This window comes from Hypanus sabinus, chromosome 16 (assembly GCF_030144855.1).
Source record: "Hypanus sabinus isolate sHypSab1 chromosome 16, sHypSab1.hap1, whole genome shotgun sequence".
Lineage (NCBI taxonomy): Eukaryota > Metazoa > Chordata > Chondrichthyes > Myliobatiformes > Dasyatidae > Hypanus > Hypanus sabinus.
The window spans coordinates 19,489,717-19,510,639 of NC_082721.1; the positions used below are offsets into that span (position 1 = coordinate 19,489,717).

Sequence of the window (20,923 nt, forward strand, 5' to 3'; positions counted from 1 at the left end):
GACTCACAAGTGAAGTGTTGCCTCACCTGGAAGGACTGTTTGGAGCCCTGACTGTTTGACCACAGCATCTGCAGTGTACTTTGTGTTTAATGTGGATACTTTATCACAGAAAGAAAGAAAAACAGAAAGATTTGTTTTATTTGTCATACGTACATTGAAACATACAATGAAATGGATAATTTTCCTGTAATGTGCTGGGGGCAGCCCACAAGTGTCACCATGCTTCCTACACCAGTGTAGTGTGGGCACAGCTCACTGTACATCTTTGGTATGTGGAGGAAACTGGAGCACCTGGAGTAAACCCACATGATCATAAGGAGAACATACAAACTCCTTACAGACAGCAGCAGGAGTCAAATCCCGAATCCTGGTAGCATAGTGGTTACCACAGTCGCTTCCTAGTGATCGCTGGTGCTACAAAGCGGTTATGCTTGCCATGACGCTGCCAGGCCAGCCCAGCACAGCAATAATGCAATCACCTGAATTGAGTATGATGTTCTCCTAATGGGTTGTAGGGTGGATTTCCTTAACGGAAAATTCCTGTACGTGACTTTCTTTAATGTGAAGAGACTGGTACACAGGCAGGCACCACACAGTGACTCTTCACTGCAGTAGCTTTCCTCTGTTGTCACTGCCATTCTGATTGGCTTACACTTTGTCTGGAACTTCCCTCTTGAACTTACCACCATGCATGACCCTACCAGGAGTCAAAGTCCAGAAGACATCACACTCGGGATCTCAGAAACTTTCAGTCCTCTCTACCATGACAAGGTGGTAATCAATGTTCCCTTTAATGGACTAACCATTACTCTGAGCAGGAAATTTTTACACAGCCAGAAAACTGCACTTTTTTTATAATGTGTTTATATAATAAACACAAACCACAACTCACAATAAAAGTAAACTATTTTAGGCAGTGAAAACAACAGACAGGCACAATTGCAAAAGTAAAATGTTTTGACTAGATGGTACCAGCATGCAGTAGGCCAGCAGCTTATTAACGATGAGCTACCAACTTCCAAGCTGTGTTTATTGTTACAATTTGTAACAGTTTTGTAGTTTGAAACACGGACAATGTAAAGACATTGAAGTTCCAAAATGTTTCAAAGTATTGGTTGCGATATGATTATTTAGAAAATTTATGGATTATATTAATTAGCATATAATGAATCACAGTGTATTTTACAATTATTTTAACAGAGATTTCAAATCTATATTAATATTATATTTTTAAAATTCCAGCTACGTAGCAACAAAGGCTATGTGTGCAGGAACATTTCAGTTACCGCACGGCCACGCACCTGCACAGCTTAGAAGAAACAGTGGTGACGATCCTCAGGGAAGCCCGGAGAAATAAATCCACAGTAGGGCTAAGTCTGCATTAAAGTAGGATGGGGGGGTGGGGGGATCAATATGATTCCTGTCAAGATGTGTGCGGAGGCCTGCCTTATTGCCGTATCATGCTGAGTTCCCTGTGCCAATGGTACTTGTTAAGAGGAAACGATTGTTCACAAATTGAAAAATCGCACTTTCACTATCAATTCCAAATGGTCATGTGGTAAATTAGGCAGTGCATCAACTTGAGCAGTAAAGGCAATCAACAACTCTTGGCTTGTTAAACAACTTTTGTAGCTCTCAGACAGTGTCATCCATGGCAATTATGGGTAGCCTGAGAGACTGATGTGATCTCTCAAGGCCTTCATGGCTCCTCCAGTTGGAAAAGCAGCTGGCATGCTTGAAAAGATCTAAATTCTTGGCCTGTCCTGAGTTAATTCTTTCAAATGAAGATGAAAAAGAAACCAAAATTTGTGATGAACTACTTTGGTTGTCCATACTACAGTAAGACTATAGACACGTGAAATAAATTAGGCATTCAAGCCTGCTCCACCATTTGATCAGGCTGATTTATTTTCCCTCTTACCCCCATTCTCCTTCCTTCTGCCTGTAACCTTTGAAGCCCTTGCTAATCAAGAACCTGTCAACTTCTACTTTAAATATACCCAATGACTTGGCATCCACAGCCATTTGTGGAAATGAATTCCATAAATTCACCACCTTCTGGCAAAATAAATTCCTTCTCATCTCTGTTCTAAAGGGATGTCCTTGTATACTGAAGCTGTGCAATCTGATGCTTGACTGCACACTATTGGAATCATCCCCTCCATGTAGGCCTTACTGTATTCAATTGGTTTCAATGAGATCCCACCTCATTCTTCTGAAGCCCTGCTTTGCATCATATGAAGAATAAGACTTGAGAGAGTTCCCCACAAAATGCAGTGATGAGGCCATTGGTTTAACATAATCTATTGAGAGAACCTTGGAACAGGTGAGGACTATTCAGCACCTCAGCCTCATTTTATCATTCAATAAGATCATGGCTGATCTGTGACCCAGTTTTATTTACCAATTTATCTTGTATCCATTCAGGACAAAATTCTCTTAGTCTCAGATAAAAAATAAATAAATGATCTGGGATCATTGCCATTTTCAGAAGAACATTACAGATTTATACCATCACATGTAAGCAGAAGATTTTCCTAACTTGTGAAAATATGGCTTTCATTTTGAGATTGTGTGTCTGCTTGTAGACACCACAAGCTGAGGAAGTAAGGAATCTGTTTACTTTATCAGTTCTCCATGATGTCATGTTCACTTCAAAATGATTAACCTTCACCATTCCAAATCCAAGGAATACAATCCTAATTTGTGTAATAGTTCCTTGTAGTTATTTTTTTATGTTCAGAGTCTGGTTGTCAATCTGCATAAGGTATGTGGCTCTCCCCCATAGGCTAACCTATCTTTCCTAAAGCATGTATAGAATTACATACAATTCTCCAGGATTGCTTCAACCGAGTAACACAGAAACAGGCCCTTCAGCCATCTAGTCCATGTTGAACTATTATACTGTCTAGTCCCATCGCTTTACACCCAAAGATTGAAGATTAGCTTTATTCATCACATGTACATTGAGACGTACAGTGAAATACATTGTTTTGCATCAACAACCAGCATAGTCGAAGGATATGCTGGGGGCAGCCTGCGAGTGTTCCCATGCAACCAGCACCAACATATTCTTCTTCTGCCTATTATGCTGCTAGTACTTAGGGCAGCAATGAAAGTCCTCCATCCCTTGCGGCGTTTAGGGCTTCCTTCGTCATGTCAGTAGCTTACTCTCAGTTCACTGTCTGTCATGCGAGTCCTGGGTGGAGACTCAGGAATACTGCCACACTCAGATGTACAAGGATTCTTCATTGCTGTATCAGTGACAGTTTTGTTTGACTATTCAAGGTTGTTAGCCCTGTGCTGAACCCCTGAACCAGGAGGACTTACGGACCACTCTTAGCTTGGCCTCTACCCTTTGAACTGTTTGGCATGAGTGACCCTACAGAGAGTCAAAGCACAAAGCCCTGACTCCAAACCGCAACAAGGTTGGAGGAGCACCAACATACACCTGCAACACAACTCACCAACCCTAACCCCGTATGTCTTCGGAATATGGGAGGAAACCAAAGCACCAGGAGGAAATGCATGTTGACATGGGGAGAACATACAAACTCCTTACAGGCAGCACCAAGAATTGGACCCAAGTCGCTGCTACTGTAAAACATTGTGGTATCAGCTACACTATCATACTGCCCCATCATGTCATTCTACAACTTGAATTCAAGTCCTTTAGATACTCCAATATTCTGGCTGATTATTTTCTGTATCTGTGCAGGTGCATCTCCAATTCTACTTAGATCCCAATAATTTTTGGATTTCCAACATTGTTATAACCAAAGTGGATGACCTCCCATTTGCTGACATACAGTATATGCTTGGCAAAGTTTTACCCATTAGCACAAACTATCTTCATTTAATTTTATTGCTTTCATCTACACTGCTTAAGCTGCTGAATCATTCTTCGCTGCCATGGCCTGATAGGTAGCACACTTTGGAGCAGATTCGATGGGCTGAATGGCCTAATTCTGCTCCTGTGTCTTATGGTATTCTTCCTGGGTTAGCATGTTGCTGGTTCAGAAACAGACACTAGAGCACAAAATCATCTCATTTTATTCTTACACAGTAGTGAGGAATATTGCATTGTTCGAAGGTTCATCTTTCCGGAACAATGCTAAATCAAAGATTCAGTCATATTGATGGGAAAAGATTTCATTAGGCTCCATTGGAGTGAACAAACTGCTCTCCTCAGATTTTTTGGAACAACATTTATGCCTAAATCAATGGCACTATAACAGATTATATGATCATTATCACGTTGCTATTTGTGAGGGTTTGCTCTGTCTAAATCCACAGTTGTTACATTTCATGCATTATGAAAGTGACACTACTTTCAAAGTTCTTTATTGGCTGTAAAGCTCTTTGGAATGTTGTTAAAAACACTACATAAATGCATTTCTTTGCTATATTTCTTTTTTATTTCATGTAAATCTGATTTATGTTTTAGCGAAACAATTCAGCATAAAATTGCTGCAGGCAGTGGTTTGTACTCCCATGGGTTTGGAAGATTGATATAATCACGGTGTTTAAAATATTAAAGGAATTCGATAGAGTAGATACAGAGAAACTGTTTCTTCCAACGAGGAACCAAGTACAAGGGGGCACTATCACCGAAAGCAGAGCAAGGATATTTGGAAGTGGAATTAGGGACACGATTTTAAGGAATGTGACAATCTAGAATTCTCTTCACCAATGAGTTCTGATTTGTTCTATATATACAATCAGTGGCAACTTTATTAGGTACAGGGAGTAATAAAGTGCCCATTGATTGTATGTTCATGGCCTTTCACTGCTCTAGCCCCATCATTTCTAGGTTCAACATGTTGGGGTTCAGAGATGCTCTGCTGTACACCACTGTTGTAATGCATGGTTACTTGAGTCACTGTCTTCTGGACAAGTTGGCATCCCAAAAAATGCTCTGTCAGCTGCTCGATCTACTGTTCTATCCCAGGCCACCAGACAAAGCTTAAGCCAATGCTTTCATTTTGACCGTGCCTAGATGACCAGCATGTAGCTCCTCCAAAACTTCAGCTCTCAGCTTGGATGGTACAACAACTGTCAATCCCCACCTAAGGCAACCCCTATCAAGGGCAAGTTCGTTCTGGTGCTGGTAAAAATGTGGGAACTGGAATTTCTACTTCACATCCCAGCCATTTTGGGTTGCCATGTAAACCAGAGATAATGTAGAGTCTTTTCTGGTTTCCCTTTGGATCACATCTGTTGTTTTATGGAGGCATTTGTTTAGCATTAGGGAGAATACATCAAGTGGAGTGTCCTCTTTTGTAAATTTTACAGGTATTTCCTTTTCCATCAGCACTTCCATGATTAGTTGTCCTTTTGAATTCAATTTTGTATTTGTGACCTCTAAGAATCAGAGCCCATCTCTGCATTTGTGCTGCTACTGTTAGTGGAACACCCTTCTGTGGATTGAAAATGGACACTAGTGGCTGTTGATTAGTAATCAGGGTAATCTCTCTGCCATGCAGGTATTGGTTAAAATGTTTTCCACCCCAAACCAGACTCAAGGACTCTCTGTCGATCTGTATGTAATTCTTCTCTGCAATGGCAAGTCTATGGGGCGTTCTCTTCTATCACTCACATCATGTGACATGACTGCATCGATACCTTAAGCTGAGGCATCATCGGCGAGTTTCACTGAATGACGTGGATCAGAATGTATGAGTACAGTGTCTGACATCATAATTTCCTTTGCCTTTTAGAAAACCACCTCACACTGATTTGGCAATTGCCATTTCTTCCTGACCTGCAGCAATGAGTTCAAATGGTGAAGCATAGTAGCCAGATTTGGCAGGAACCTGTAATAGTAATTGACAAATCTTAAAATGGACCACAACTGTGACACATCCTTTGGCCTTAGGGCATTCACCACTGTTTGAATTTTCTCAGAATACTTCTGTAATTATTATACGTCAATGGAGCAACCACAGCAAGTGAGGCTTGGTTTAAAGAATTTACACTTGTTGCAATATGCTCTGAGCCCATAATTTTCTGAATTCTGAATTTTTTAACACCGTCTTGAGATTTTTGAGAAATGTCCTTGTCATCATCACCAGTGACAATGATATCATCTAGAGTTTGGAGTTTTGCAATGCCATCCTTGAACACAGCTGTGGCATCATCTGGTACCTTTCTTAATTTGCTTTCTATCGACTCTACAGCAGGGGATGTGCCGTGCAAATGGTGGATCGATCTCCAGTTAAGTTGGAGTTGTCTCAGCTAATCACAACTCCACAATGCTTCCCTGCTGTTTTTACCACATGTAAGTAGTCCATTGTGGCTTGCTGGTTGTTGCATTTCTCTGTTATGAATGTCATTCCCACAGGAGTTATATTTTCTCCAGTATAAGTTCTTAGATATCTTTTCATTTTAGGATTTATTTCACTGTCTTTCAAATGCCGTTCAAACACATTTTGTGGAATGACTGAAACAGCTAAGCCAGTGTTCAATCGCAGCTTCATTAATTTGCTGTTCTCGTCTAGTTCAAGTCACATTGCTTGTGCATTGTTAGTTTTCACATTGAAATGTTAAGGGTCCCCAGTACTGTGTCATTCTCATCATTATCAGAATTTTCATCAACAGTATGCTGATTGGTGCTCTTTTTTAAAACTGCAGCTTGATTTTTTATCTTTTCCTCTTCCCTGTGTAGTCCATTTATTTTTGTCTGCCCAACGTGCTCTTTGTATGCGTCCTACTTTGCTGCATTTTCTGCAAGTTTCACCTTTAAGCCTGCATCGGTCTTGTGTATGGGAGCTCCTGCCACAACAGTTACACAACTTGTTCAGCCGGGTTGGCCTCGGTCTAGATGCTGTAATTCTGTTCAAGTCACTTTCATTCTTGACTGCAACTCAATTGAGTTTCTGCAGTTTCAACCGATACAGCGATTTCAACTGGTCTTTTAAATGTGCTTCAGTTAGGAGACTTTTTTGAAAACTTTCTTGTAAGATTCCACAAGTTAAACAAACTCTCAGTGCTGCATTAAGCCTATCACAGAACTAACAATTCTCAGACAATTTATTTAGTTCAGCCAAGTAAACTGAAATTCAGCTTCCTTTTGAATTGCTAATGAAATCTAAAGCATTTTGCAATAAACTGTGGTTTTGGTTCGAAATTGTACCTGCATTACATTCAGAATAGCAGCAAAGCTCATTTCAGCTAGTTTGATTGGAGCAGTTAAACCTCCAAGCAAGCTGTATGCTCTTGCACCAATTACACTCAGCAAAATTGGCACTCTTTTCTCATCAGTTGCTTTATTTGCTTTAAAATGCTACTTAATTCATTCAGTATCATTCAGCCAGATACCTGTTGTGCAATTGAATGCACCTATCTTTCCGATGTAGCCAGCCACTTCTGCATTTTTAAAAATGTATCATTATCGCTCAGTACTCACTGTTTATGAACCCATGAATTTCATCTGATTTCTGTCTTTCTTTTTAACTCAATTGAGTTTCTCACCCCCCTTCCAAAGATAAAAATGAGCTGTGCTTTTTAAAAATTCTAATATCTCTTTCTTCCCTTCTGAAGAAGAAAAAAAAATGCTGAGATTTTTTAAACTCAAATAACTCACTGTGCTTCAACAGGTAGGTAGTCGTCTCGGGTTTGTTTCAAAACTTACTCTTCATCACTGTTATGTTTTGCAATGCTAGAAACTAATTGAAAGGAAAACACTGGAGCTGGGATGAATGTGTCTACTTTATTTTTACTTTAGTGAGGCATGCGCATATGACATGGTGACGTAATGACATATGCCATTCACATACTTCTACATATAATCTACAATTAATTATGTAAACAACAGAGTGTGTTTTCAAACAATATATTTACAATATTACTCAAATAATACAGATATATTAAATACACAACACTTGACCACCGGTAACCATTATCAAGAATGCTTACCATGCCATCCCATGCCCACACTTTGAAAAGTCTGATCACTTGGCTGCACTTCTACCACCAGTGTTTAGGCAGAGACTGAAGACTGCAGTGACAGTGGTGAGGACCAAGAAGGAATGATCAAGCAAGGTGGATGTGTGCTTTCAGGACTGCTTTGAGTCAGTGGACTGGACAATACTTACGGATTCATGTTTGAGGCTACAGTAGTCCCCGACTTCATCAAGTCTGTGTGGATGAGTGTGTGCCTTTGAGAACATATGGGACATACCCAAATCAAAAGCCATGTATGAACTAGGAGGTTACTAGTCCGCTGAGGGCTAGATTGATGGCATTCAAGGCTAGTGATCCAGATCTATACAAGAAGTCCAGGTACGACGTATGGCAGGCTATCTTAAAAGCAAAAAAAACTATTCCAGTTGAGGTCAGAGACAGAATCAGATGCAAGTATGTTCTGGCAGGGTTTGCAGGCCATTACCTCCTACAGAGTGAAATCTGAATGAAATTAGCATCATGAATGAAAGTGATTCATCCCCCCCAGATGAGCTCTCAATGGTTTATATACATGCTTTGAAAGGGAAGGTAAAACTACATTATGTGAATTCCTGCTGCATCTGGTGACCCTGTGCATCTGTCTCAAAGGCTAATGTCGAAACACCTTTCAAGAGGGTAAACCCTCACAGGGTGACAGACCCTGACAGTGTACCTGGTCGGGTTCTGAAAACCTGTGCGAACCGCCTGGGAGGAGTGTTCAGAGACATCTTCAGTTTCTCTTTGCTGCAGTTGAAGCATGACAATCATACGAGCGCCCAAGAAGAGCAGCGTGAGCTACCTCAATGACTATTGCCCAGTGGCACTCACATCTACTGTGATGAAGTGCTTTGAGAGGTTGGTCATGACCAGAATCAACTCCTGCCTGAGCAAGTACCCAGACCTGTTGTATTTTGCTTATCGCCACAATAGGTCTACAGTGGATGCAATCTCTCTAGCTCTCCACTTGATTTTGGATCACCTCGACAATAGTAATACTTACATCAGGCTGCAGTTTGTTGACTACAGCTCAATGTTCAGCACAATCATACCCTCAGTTCTAATCAAAAAGGTCCAAAACCTGGGCTTCTGTACCTCCTTCTGCAACTGGATCTTTAACTTCCTTACAGAGAGATTGCAGTCTGTGCAGATCAGAAATAACATATCTTCCTCACTGACAATCAACACTAGTGCCCGTCAAGGGTGTGTGCTTAGCCCACTGCTCTACCCTCTCTACACCCATCAATTTGTGGCTAAGCACAGCTCAAAAGCCACCTATAATTTTTCCAGAGACACAACTAATATTGCCAAAATTTCAGTTGATGATGAGGAGGATCAGCTGGGTGAATGATGTTGCAGTAATAACCTCGCACTCCACATCAGTAGAATTGACTACTGACTTCAGGAAGTGGAAGTTGAGGGAACACACATCATCAACAGATCAAAAATGGCAAGTGTGAATAGTTTCAAGTTCCTGAGTGTCAACATCTCTGAGGATCTATCCTGGGTCCAACATATTGATACAATTGCAAAGAAGGCACGAAAGCAGCTATATTTCATTAGGAGTTTGAGGAGAATTAGTGGGTCACCAAAGACACTCACGGATTTCTACAGATGCACCATGGAGATCATTCTGATTGGTTGCATCACCGTCTGATATGAAGGGGCCACCGCACAGGATTGGAAAAAGCTGCAGAAAGTTGCAAACCCAGTCAGCTCCATCATGGGCTCTAGCCTCCCCAGTATCCAGAACACCTTCAAAAGGCGATGCCTCAAACAGACAGCATCCATTAAGGACCCCCATGACCCAGGGCATCCCTCTTCTCCTTTCTGCCATCAAGGGGGTGAAGAAGCCCAAAGACAAACACTGAACATTTCAGAAAAAGCTTCTTTCCCTCTGCCATCAGATTTCTGAATAGACAGTGAACCCATGAACACTTCCTCAATATTTTCCCTTCTCATTTTGCAACAGTTATTTAATTTTATTTTTATATATACCTTTATTGTAATTTCTAGTTTTATTACTGTGCATTTCAACATATTGTTTCTGCAAAGCAACAAAATTTCATGACATACTCTATGCCATGATATCAAACTAATTCTGAATCTGCAGATTCTGGAAATCTTGGGCAGCATGCACAAAGTCCTTTGCAAGTTGGCCAGTATCTGTGGAGAGGAACTTGGCAAGTTTGTGATGCCAACATGTCCAGAAGATGCCAAGATCAGTGCTACTCCATCCCTGGGAATGGCCTGCATTGCACTGGCAGTGGATTCATGAGGATTTTGCTGGACCAACCGTGGGCACAAATTTCTTGGTAGTAGTGGATGCAGCCACAAAGTGCCCAGATGTTTTCCCAATCGCCTCTACTACAGCCTCACGCGATGTTGATGTGTTGAGAAGCCTCTTCTCAAGGACTGCTGTTCCAGAATACTTACTCGGTGACAATGGGCCTCAGGTTGCTATGGAACTGTTTCAGTCATTCCTAAAAATGAATAGAGTAAGAGCTATTACAGCTGCACTGTACCACCCTGCTACAAATAGCTTGTTAGAAAGTTCTTTCCAGAGTCTAAAATGTGAGCAACGTCAGTAGAACACTCCTCTCTACCAGCGATCAGAAGCTTGCGGATTTCCTTCTTGCATATTGCAATGCAGCACACTCGAGAAGCAACAACTCACTAGCTGTGCTATTCCTGGGTAATCCCTTGTGCTCACACTTGGATCTGCTCAAAACCCAATCTTTGGAGTATGCAGGAAAACAAGCAGCTTGTGTCACGTGAACAAAGTCACCAAAGAGAGAAAAATGAAGAAAATGAACAAAGAGAGAAAATGAACTCAGCAGGTATGATATTGAGACCCTTTCAGAGGAAGAGGCCTGCTCCACCCAACATTACATGACATTTTATATGCTAAAGATCAGGGGACAATTCTGTATTCATAATATATCTACAATGCTTTCCTTTGAATGATATATAAATTGCACACCTCCTTCTTCACACCCACACCTCAGACATCCAAATGAATTTTAAATCAGCATTGTCTGGTCTTCCAATTAATTGTGGCTCATGGCTCTATTGTCCAGAGCTGAATTTTAAATTTAATCTACAGTCCATATTCAGATCTGAAGATTGGTGGCTGAAGTTAATGCTTTGCTATATACCCTAAGACCAGAATATGCTCTGAAAGAGCTGAGACAAATTGAGGGCTTCTCAAACAAGGAGGTTTGAAGTTTCACTCCAGGACAAGCAGTCCTGGTGAGGTGATCAAAAGTGGGTTCTTGGAAAGATTATGGGCAGAACTGGACTTCTTTCCTGCACAGTAGAGACTGCGTCTGATGTCACCTGGAGATGACACTTCAATCAGTTGGGGAGAGCAAACTAAATCGTTGGAGAGGAAAGGTGTCCAGAACTGTCAGCACCACTTACTGGAGTCCCAGAGTCAACTCCTACAACCACCACGGAGGAGATGTAAGAAACTGAGATTGCTTCACAACCGCAAATTTTTTCTGTCAAGCAGAGTGATCCCCCTTGTCAGGAAAGACGTTACCCCATAACAGTAAGAAATTCTCCACAACATTTTAATCTTCAAGCCTGATTGGGACAATTTAAAATTTACTATGCTATTGATGTCAATAGAGTAGTTGTATTATATGGTATACTGTATATATAGTATATAAGTTAAGATGCTTTCTATATTGAGTTGGAGTTTATAGCTAAGCAGGGAGGAGTGTTGTGTATTTAATATTTCAGTAATATTTGAGTAATATTGTAAATATATTGTTTGGTTAAGCATTCCTTGTGTACATAATTAATTATGGGTTATTTGTACAAGTATATTAATGGCATATGTCATACATCCCACGCCTTATGTGCATGCCTCACTGAAGTAAAACTGAAACAGACACATTCATCCTGGGTCATGTGTTTTCCTTTTAATTAGTTTCTAGAGTCTTGTTACAATGCATAACAAAGTGTGCTGGCTCCTCAGTCCCACAGATGATATGTTGCTGGTACTTGCTCAGAGACTTCTTCAAGCTGGTCTGGTTGAAATCTCCCGTAATGATAGGGAAGGCGACAGGATGCGGAATTTTGTTCCTGCTGATTATACTGTTCAGCTCCTCCAGAGCCTGCCTGACAGCGGCCCGAGGTGGAAAGTACACTGCTACCAGGATGATGGCAGAAAACTCCCTTAGCAGATAAAATAGACGTGATTTGACCAGTAGACGTTCCAGGTCAGGTGAGCAGGACTGAGACATAACTACCACGTTTGTGCACCACAACTCATTAATCAAAAAGCACTGTCCGCATTCTCTGTGTTGAAAAGACTGGGCCGTCCTGTCTTTGCAGAGAATGGTAAAGCCGTAGAGCTGCAGCGTTATGAAATAATGCAGCTGAAATGGTGAATGTTAGCCATATTTCCATAAGGCAAAGTACACAGCAGTCCCTGCTGTCCCTCTGGTACAGCTATCTTGCTTTGAGGTCTTCACTTTTATTTTCCAGATACTGTACATTCGCCAGCAGAATAGTCAGGAGTGCAAGTCTAAAGCTTCTGTGTTTCAATCACATGTGTAAGCCGGAACAGCGTTCTCACTCCTGCTTTCTTAAAGGGGAAATGCACTCATGCCCTGAGTCTACTGTGCAAGATTCGTTGAATTTGTGTATCGATAGATTTTTTTAACGCTTTAACATGATGCTGCTTATTGAAGTGCCCTTGTCTGTGATTGTGGATCTCAGCTGTAGTAATCCTAAATGGGAATATTAGATGTTTCCCATTGGAGCTGCATACAAACAGTCACCACTTAATACCTTGAATCTTTTGTGTTTATAACTTAACCTACCCTGTTCACTCTAAAGTGTTATTAGAAATCTCAAGACTGAGATGAGTAGATCTTTGTTCAGCATAGAAGAAAGTAATGTAATTAGAAGTATTAAACCTCAGAGAGTGATAGAACTAAGAACAGCCAGATTTTATATGTTCACAATTTACTGATGTCATTGGAAACATTTTTTTATTACTGTTAAAGGATTTGGTAAGGTCAGCACTTAGGGTCAGTACAGCTAATCCATTACAAAGGACATTTAAGAGTCAACCTCGTTGGTGGGTCTGGATTGATATATAGAGCAGGCTAGGGAAACCCGGTAGTTTTCCTTCCCTGGGCCATACACAGCTGCTGGTGCTTCTGCTGCAGTCAGCGATCCAGTAACTTAAAATTGATGCCACCCAGTAAATGTCAGCCTTTATTGTCTGTTCTTAATTGTTTGTGCCGGAACTGAGGAGGGAATTAAGAAGCAACCACACAGGTAGAATTGGAGACGTAAATAGGCTAGACCAGGTGTAACCACAGCAGATACTCTTCTCTGTAGGAAATCTTGAAAAACGGAAGAATATTAAGTGAACTTCTGAAATTCTGAATGTAATGAACGAATCCATGAATGCTACTTCACTATTTCAGGTTTTGCACTACATATTTAATTTATATTTTTACATTTATATTGTAATTTACAGTTTGTTATTATGTAATGCACTTTACTGCTGCTGCAAAGCAACAAATTTCACAAACTGTGTCAGTGATATTAAAGCTGATTCTGATTCTGATCTACGGAGGGGAATAAACAGTGGACGTTTCAGGCTGAAATTATTCATTAGTCCTGATGAAGAGTCTCATCCCAAAACATCAACTGCGTACTTCTCGTCCTTGATGCTGTCTGCCCTGCTGATTTCTTCCAGCATTGATTGTGTGTGTGTGTGTGTGTGTGTGTGTGTGTGTGTGTGTGTGTGTGTGTGTGTCTGGACAACGTTGAGTGATTATTGAGGTTAGATTTTTTTCTTAATTCCAGATTTATGTGATTAATCGAATTCAAATTACCCAACCGCTTTGTTGAGATTTACACTTCATGTTTTTTGATCAAAATTTCATTACTATGACTGTGGCTGTCACTAGCAAGGCCAGCAGGCATTATCCATTCCATATTCCCCGAGAACTGAGGAAGCAAACACAATTCAACCTCATGGTGATGCTGAAGTCATTATAGGGCTGACTGTGTAAAGATGGCAGATTTCACATTTCAGACTGTTTAATATTCAGTTTAAATTTACCTGTTTCTCCTGTGGTTCAAAGGTTCACTTATTATCAAAGTATCTGTGCAGTGTACGACTCTGAGTCTCTTCCTCTCCAGATATTAGTTCAGTAATTTAACCCCGAGACCACAGTACAGTACTATTTTTAAACTGGGTCTAAGCACTAAGTCTGTATTTACTGCAAAGTAATGATCTATGATGGCATTAATTACTTGACTAGCCCTTTGACTCCTGCAGTCAGTTTACTGATTTGTGATAAATTGAGAGTGCAGTTGGTCTCTGTAACCGCAGCCTTGTTGACTCCTCCCTCAGTCTCCATCTGTGTGAGTCCCGGTTTTATTTGTACCGCGCAGTCAAACGGAAACAAGAATGGAGCCATTCAGAGGTGTGGAAGAGGAAAGTTAAGGCATGGCAGTGATTTAATTGGGGATGCCTTTGACGCAAAATCACAAGACTTTGGGTTTTGGCCTCTGTAAAAGTGTAGTCTCCCATGCAGAACTGAGGAAATGAGTTATTGACCCTGCTGCCTTTTGGATGAGATTAATCTGCTCTTTCCAGTGGACATGTAACAGAATCTGGAGTAATTTTGAAGAAAAGTAAATTTATACCTGATCATGGGTGCTCTGACGGGGTCCTCAATTTTGCAATCTGCTTACTGCTTACATTTTCCATCTTTCTGCTTATCACTAATCTACCTACACCAGCCTAAACATGGACCTTTATTCTCCACATTCCAAAGAAGTACAGCATTAGGGTTAGTAAGTCATGGGCATACTATGTTGGCTCCAGAAGCACAGCACCACTTGTGGGCTGTCCCCAGACTGTGTTTGATATGGACGCAAGATGACACTTTTCACTATATGTTTTGATGTACATATGACAAATAAAGCTAATATTTGCCTTTTACTATCCAAGTTTTCTCACAAGAAAAACATCTCCATATCCACGCTGTCAAAATCCTTCAGGATTGTGTTTGTTTCAATAAAGTTACATTCAACTGCATTGGATATAAATCTAAACTGTCTAACCTGTCATGTAGAATCATCTACCAATTCCAGGCATTAGTCTGGCAAATTGAGGATTGGTTGCTACTATACAGTCCTCATCATACTCCAGTTTTGTGCATTGGCTATTAGGTATTTTGGAACATAATGAAAGGGGTTATTTAAATGCAACTCTATTCTTAACATTCTGAGCCACATTGAATTGGTTGAGACACTTTGCTGATATGGACATGAAATAAAGGAATCCCATTGTTACATACGAGCACCTATGTACACACAGACTCACATGCTACATTCACGCATTGGAAATTAATATATATTTGCATGACTATTTGTGTGGTAAAGTTACAAGAAACTTCGTGTTTCCAGCTCTGGATGTTGGTCACCTTAATATCAGTGTGATAGATCCCCAGGTTGCATCAGATATTTTACAAAGCAAATTTCAGTTTCAGCAGATTTTACATGGTATTCCAATCAGCAAGTCAGAAGACATGCCACTTCTGAAGCCTGACAAGAATTGAACACACAACTCACCAGAGGTCTTTGCTAACAAGGGACTTCTAATATTTTATAGATAGAATGGGAAGACGAAGTTTCAATTTTGCAAAGTGTTCATGCTAAGACGCTTCATGAAACAGTGATGGAAGTATTGACGTTCTTTACTTTACAATTCTGTCACGCGGCCAAGATAATTTACTAGACCTGTCGAAGCAACAGTGCCTAATAAACCTATTTGTGATGGACTTGACGCAGCATCAAAGTTAATTCTTCATCAGTTTTCCAACAGGCTGGCACAGTATAAGCCTTTTGTATCTTAGTGTCAGAAATCCAGCTTGCGCTAAAGATATTAGAACGGAATTTTTTTTAAAGCAGGAGCCACAACTGATTTCAGTATTACTTGGAAACACTGCTGAAGGCTTGCAGAACACAAATCAATATCAGGAAGACAGCTCATTTCTCAGGCTCTGTGTCAAACCAGCCAATTGTAAATAAAAAAAAATTAGTTTCTTCCACAGGGGCCATTTACATAAGCCTTATTTACATGGAATAAATACCTTTGGAGTAAGCACATCACAAGTATGGAATTTCTAAACCATGTCAACAAAAGATAAAAATCAGCAGTAAGTAAACAAAAGTAATTGGGAATGATTTTGATGTGGTTTGATGGTGTGAAATTGGTGATCACCCATTCGTGATAAGCATTTCCCAATTTTAATTTCCATTAACTTCAGTTGGAAATTCTTAAAGTTGATGACTAATTCAAAACCGCCTGTTTCTCAGTATCACCCAGTTTTGTTATTGATTGGAAGGCAAGGGGTTAATGACAAATTGGATTAAAGTTAACTTGGTGTTGGGAGACAGAGGTGATGGTGGACGTTTGCTTTTGTGAAACCTGTAACTTGTGGTGTTCCACAGGAACAAGACACAAAATGTTAGAGGAACTCAATATGCAGCATCTATGGAAGGGAACTGATAGTCAATGATTCAAGTCGAGGCCCTTCACTAGTCTTGATAAATTTCCAGCATCTGCCTTGGATTCCCATTATCTGCAGAATCTCCTGTGCTTATAATTTGTTGTACAACAGGGATAGGAATTGAGCTATTAATAACTCAGATATTAATAAAGATGGTATGATTTGTAAGTCTGCATGTTAGTGGATATTGAAGATAATCTCAGGCTACAGGAAGATATTGGTATTGGTTTATTATTAACAAAAGCTACTTGTCCACTGAGATACACTGAAAAGCTTTTGTTTAGTGTGCCATCCAGACAGATTATGCAAATACATTGAGGTAACAGAGCAGAGCAATATCAGATGGAATATAAACATAATCTGTGTGAAGTGATGCATTCTGAAAGGTAAAATAAGGGCAGGACATACACAATACGTGGTAGGGAGTGTCAAGGAAAGGTGGCGTGTTGGCAAAAGGATCAGCTTGATGTAGGTGATGAAATTTGTAGTTTTGTGCTCACAGTATAGAACAATACAGAATAAAAATACTATCAGATATAGTAAAATCTGTAAATATAAAAGAGCAAAATAGTGAGGTAGTGTTCATGGGTTCATCAGTCATTCAGAAATATGATGAAATCTGATGGTGGAGGGGAAGAAGCTGTCCCTAAGCCACTGATTCGGTGTTTTCAGACTCCAGTACCCCCTCCCTGACAGCAGTAATGAGAAGAGGGCATGCCCTGGGTGGGGTGTCCTTAATGATGGATGCTTTTCTTCTTGAGGCATCACCTTTTGGAGGTGGCCTCGCTGGAGGGGAGGTGAGTGCCCATGATGGAGCTGGCTGAGTTTACAACGCTCTGCAGCTTTTTCTGATCTTATATTGGCACCTGATACTGACATACTGAATCTGAAATGCCTAATGGTGTCTTGATATAATGGTGTATAAAATCCAAAGATCCTTGAAGGCAGCAGCAGTGGTGGATAGGGTGGCAGGAAAGGCATACAGGATGACAGTCTTTATTAACAGGGGCATAGAGTATCAGAGTTGGAATGTTGTGCTACAGCTTTAAAAATATTGCTTATTCCATATCTGAAATATTGTTCGCAGTTTTGGTCATCTCAAAATAGACAGGGCATGGTTGTTCTGGTGAAGGCAAGAGGTAATCTCTGGGATGGAGTTGTTAAGAGAAGAGACTGGATAAACAAGGTGTGTCTCTATTAGAGCAGAGGATGCTGGGTGGGAAATGTCACCTGACAGGAATTATTAAAAATTATGAGGGTAGTATATAATGCGGACAGTAATAAACTTAAAGGCAGCTGGGCTGTCTTTAACCAAGGGGCATAGGTAAGGAGTGAGAGATTTAGAGGATGTGTAAGAAAGAATCTTTTCACCCAACGGATGGTTGAATTTCTGAAAACACTGCCTGAGAGAGTGGTGGAAGCAAACTCTCTCACAGTATATCTGAGTGTTAATGTTTGTATTGGTTTATTATTGTGACATGTACCAAGCTACAGTGAAAAGTTTCCCTTGCATACTATTCATACAGACATTGAGCTAGTAACAATGCAGAATAAAGTATAAAAACTACTTAAAAGGTGCAGTGCAGGTAAAAGATAAATGGCCAGAGCATAATGAGGTAGATTGTAAGATTTTAATCAACACGAGTTCATGAAGGTGATAACAGTGGGATAGAAGCAGCTCTTGAGCCTGATGGCACATACACTCAGGGATCACATTGTTAGGTATTTCCTGTACCTAATAAAGTGGCCTCTTCGCGTATGTTCATGGTCTTCTGCTGCTGTAGCCCATCCACTTCAAGGGTTGACATTGTGTGTTAAGACACAAGTGAAGTTATCCCCTCTGGTTCAAGACCCTGACGGTTGAGGGGTAACTACTGTTTCTGAACCTTGTGCTGTGAATTCTGAGTCTCCTGTACCTCCTTCTTGGTGGCAGCAGAGAGAACAGAACATTCCCACTCTGATAATGTTGCGCCACAGCTTTGAAAACATTGGCTATTCCTTATCTGGAGTATTGTTTGTAGATTTGGTCATCTCAAAATAGACAGGGTGTGATTATTCTGGTGAGGGTGAGACTCCACTGCTGTTGGCCGAATCAAAGATGGTGATGAATCAGTATATAGGAGGGAGATTGAAAAGCTGGTTGAGTGGTGCCACAGTAACAACATCTCACACATTACCAGGAAGACCAAGGAGCTGAATTTTGGCTACAGGAGGAAGAAACTGGAGGTACATAAGCATTCATTTGGGGGTCAGAGGTGGAGAGGATCAGCAACTTTAAATTTTTCGGTGTTATCATTTCAGAGGACCTGTTGTGGGATCCACAAGAGCTATTGCAAAGAAAGCATGGCAGTACATCTACTTTCTTAGAAGTTTGCAAAAATTTGGCACGTCATCTAAAACTTTGATGAACTTCTATAAATGTGCGCCTGCAGAAAGTAGTGGATACGGCCCAGACTATCAAGGGCAAAGCTGTCTTCACCATAGAGCGCTGTCGCAGAACAGCAGCATCCAGCATCAAGGACCGTCACCACCCGGCTATGAACTCTTCTCACTACTGCAATCAGTAAGGACATACATGAGCCTCAGGCTGCATACCGTCAGATTCAGGTACAGTTATTACCCCTCAATCATCAGGGTCTTGAACCAGAGGGGAAAACTTCACTTACCCCAACACTAAATTGTTCCGACCTATGGACTCGCTTTCAAGAACTCTTTATCTCATGTTCTTGATATTATTGCTTATTTATTATAATTTGTTTATTGTGAATATCTGCAAGAAAATTCATCTCTGTGTTGCATATGGTGACATATCAGTAGTTTGATAATAAAATTACTTTGAACTTTTGAACCTGTCTGGCACCAAAAATCAGTCGAAGTTGCTTAGATCACATTTCCTCCCCATTCCAATGTTTGGTCTGAACAACAACTGAACCTCTTGACCATGTCTGCATGTTTATATGTAATGAGCTGCTGCCACATGATTGACTGATTACATTCTTGCATTAATAAACAAAGTATGTACCTAATAAATTTGCCACTGGATGTACTTTTAGGCTTTTATGTCTTCTGCCATATGGGAGAGGGGGAAGAGAGAAAGCTTGGGATGTGTGGGGCCTGTGATTATGCTGGCTGCTTTACTGAAGCAGTGAGAAATATAGACAGAGTGTATGGGTGAGAGTCTGGTTCCTGTGATGTGCTGGACTGTGTCCATGACACTCTGCAGTTTCTTGCAGTCATGTGTAGAGCAGTTCCCAAACCATTGATATCCAGAGATTGCGTTCTATGATGGAGAGATAAAAATTGGTAAGACACAACAGGAACTTCTTTAGCCTTCTGAGGATACAGAAGCATTGGCGAGCTTTCTTGACCCTGACTTCAATGTGTTTGTACCAGGACATGCTGTTGATGTTATTCATATCTAGGAACTTGAAGCTCTCAATACACTCAACCTGTACTCCAACTCATCATTGTTTGAGGTGTAGCCCACAACAGTGGTATCATTTGCAAACTTGTCGACGGAGCTAGAGCAGAATCTGGCCACACAGTTGTAAATTTTAATATTTCAGTAATATCTGAATGATATTGTAAATGTATTGTTGATTAAGCATTCTTGGTCATTTAAATAATTCATTGTGGGTTATATGTAAAAATATGTGAGTTGCATACATCTCTCAGCTTGCTTGTTTCCCTTTGAATTAGTTTAATTTTTGAAGTTACAAAGCATAACTGCAGCCATGAGAGTAGAGGGAGTAGTGCAGAGGCTGTTGACATGACTTTGTGGAGCACCAGTGTTTAGAATAATTGTGGCAGAGGTGTTGTTGCCTATCCTTACTGATTGCCATCTCTTGGTCAGAAAGTCAAGGATCCAGTTGCAGAGCAAGGCATTAACTCCCAGGATCTGGAGTTAAGTGATGAGTTTGCTTGCAGCAATAGTACTGAAGGCAGAACTGTAGTCAATAAACAATGGTCTGATGTCTTTACTGGCCAGAAGCTCCACAGATGAGTATAGGGCCAGCAAGATAGCGTCTACCATAGATCTGCTTTGGTGCCAGACAAACTTCAATGGATCAAGATTTTCTGGAATGTATGCCATGACTAACCTCTAAAAGCACTTCATGATGGTTGATGTTAGAGCCACTGGCCAGTAGCCATTAAGGAACATTATCTTGTTTTTCTTGGGTACTGGGATAATAGTAGTCTTCCTAAAGAAGTGGGAAGCCACACTCTGAAACAATGAAAACTTAAAAATATCTGCAAGAACCTCTGTTAATCCACACAAAATCTAATGATACAGCAAAGGACACCATTTGGGACTGATGCATTTCATGAGTTCACCCTCTGGAAGACTGATCCTGTGTCTGAAAAGGTAACTGTAGATGCAGGTGCACTGAAGACTGTCAGAGTGGATGGTGAGATGCTCATTCTCT

General features: G+C 40.6%; 1 long non-coding RNA gene across 1 annotated transcript in view; it reads left to right on the forward strand.

Moving 5' to 3' along the window:
• Positions 1-11,949: 11,949 nt before the first annotated feature.
• LOC132405791 (uncharacterized) overlaps positions 11,950-20,923 on the forward strand; it is a 52,681-nt gene continuing 43,707 nt past the window's right edge. Inside the window, exon 1 of the long non-coding RNA XR_009515969.1 lies at positions 11,950-12,175. This is a non-coding gene — a long non-coding RNA (uncharacterized LOC132405791). The remainder of the gene's footprint in view (positions 12,176-20,923) is intronic.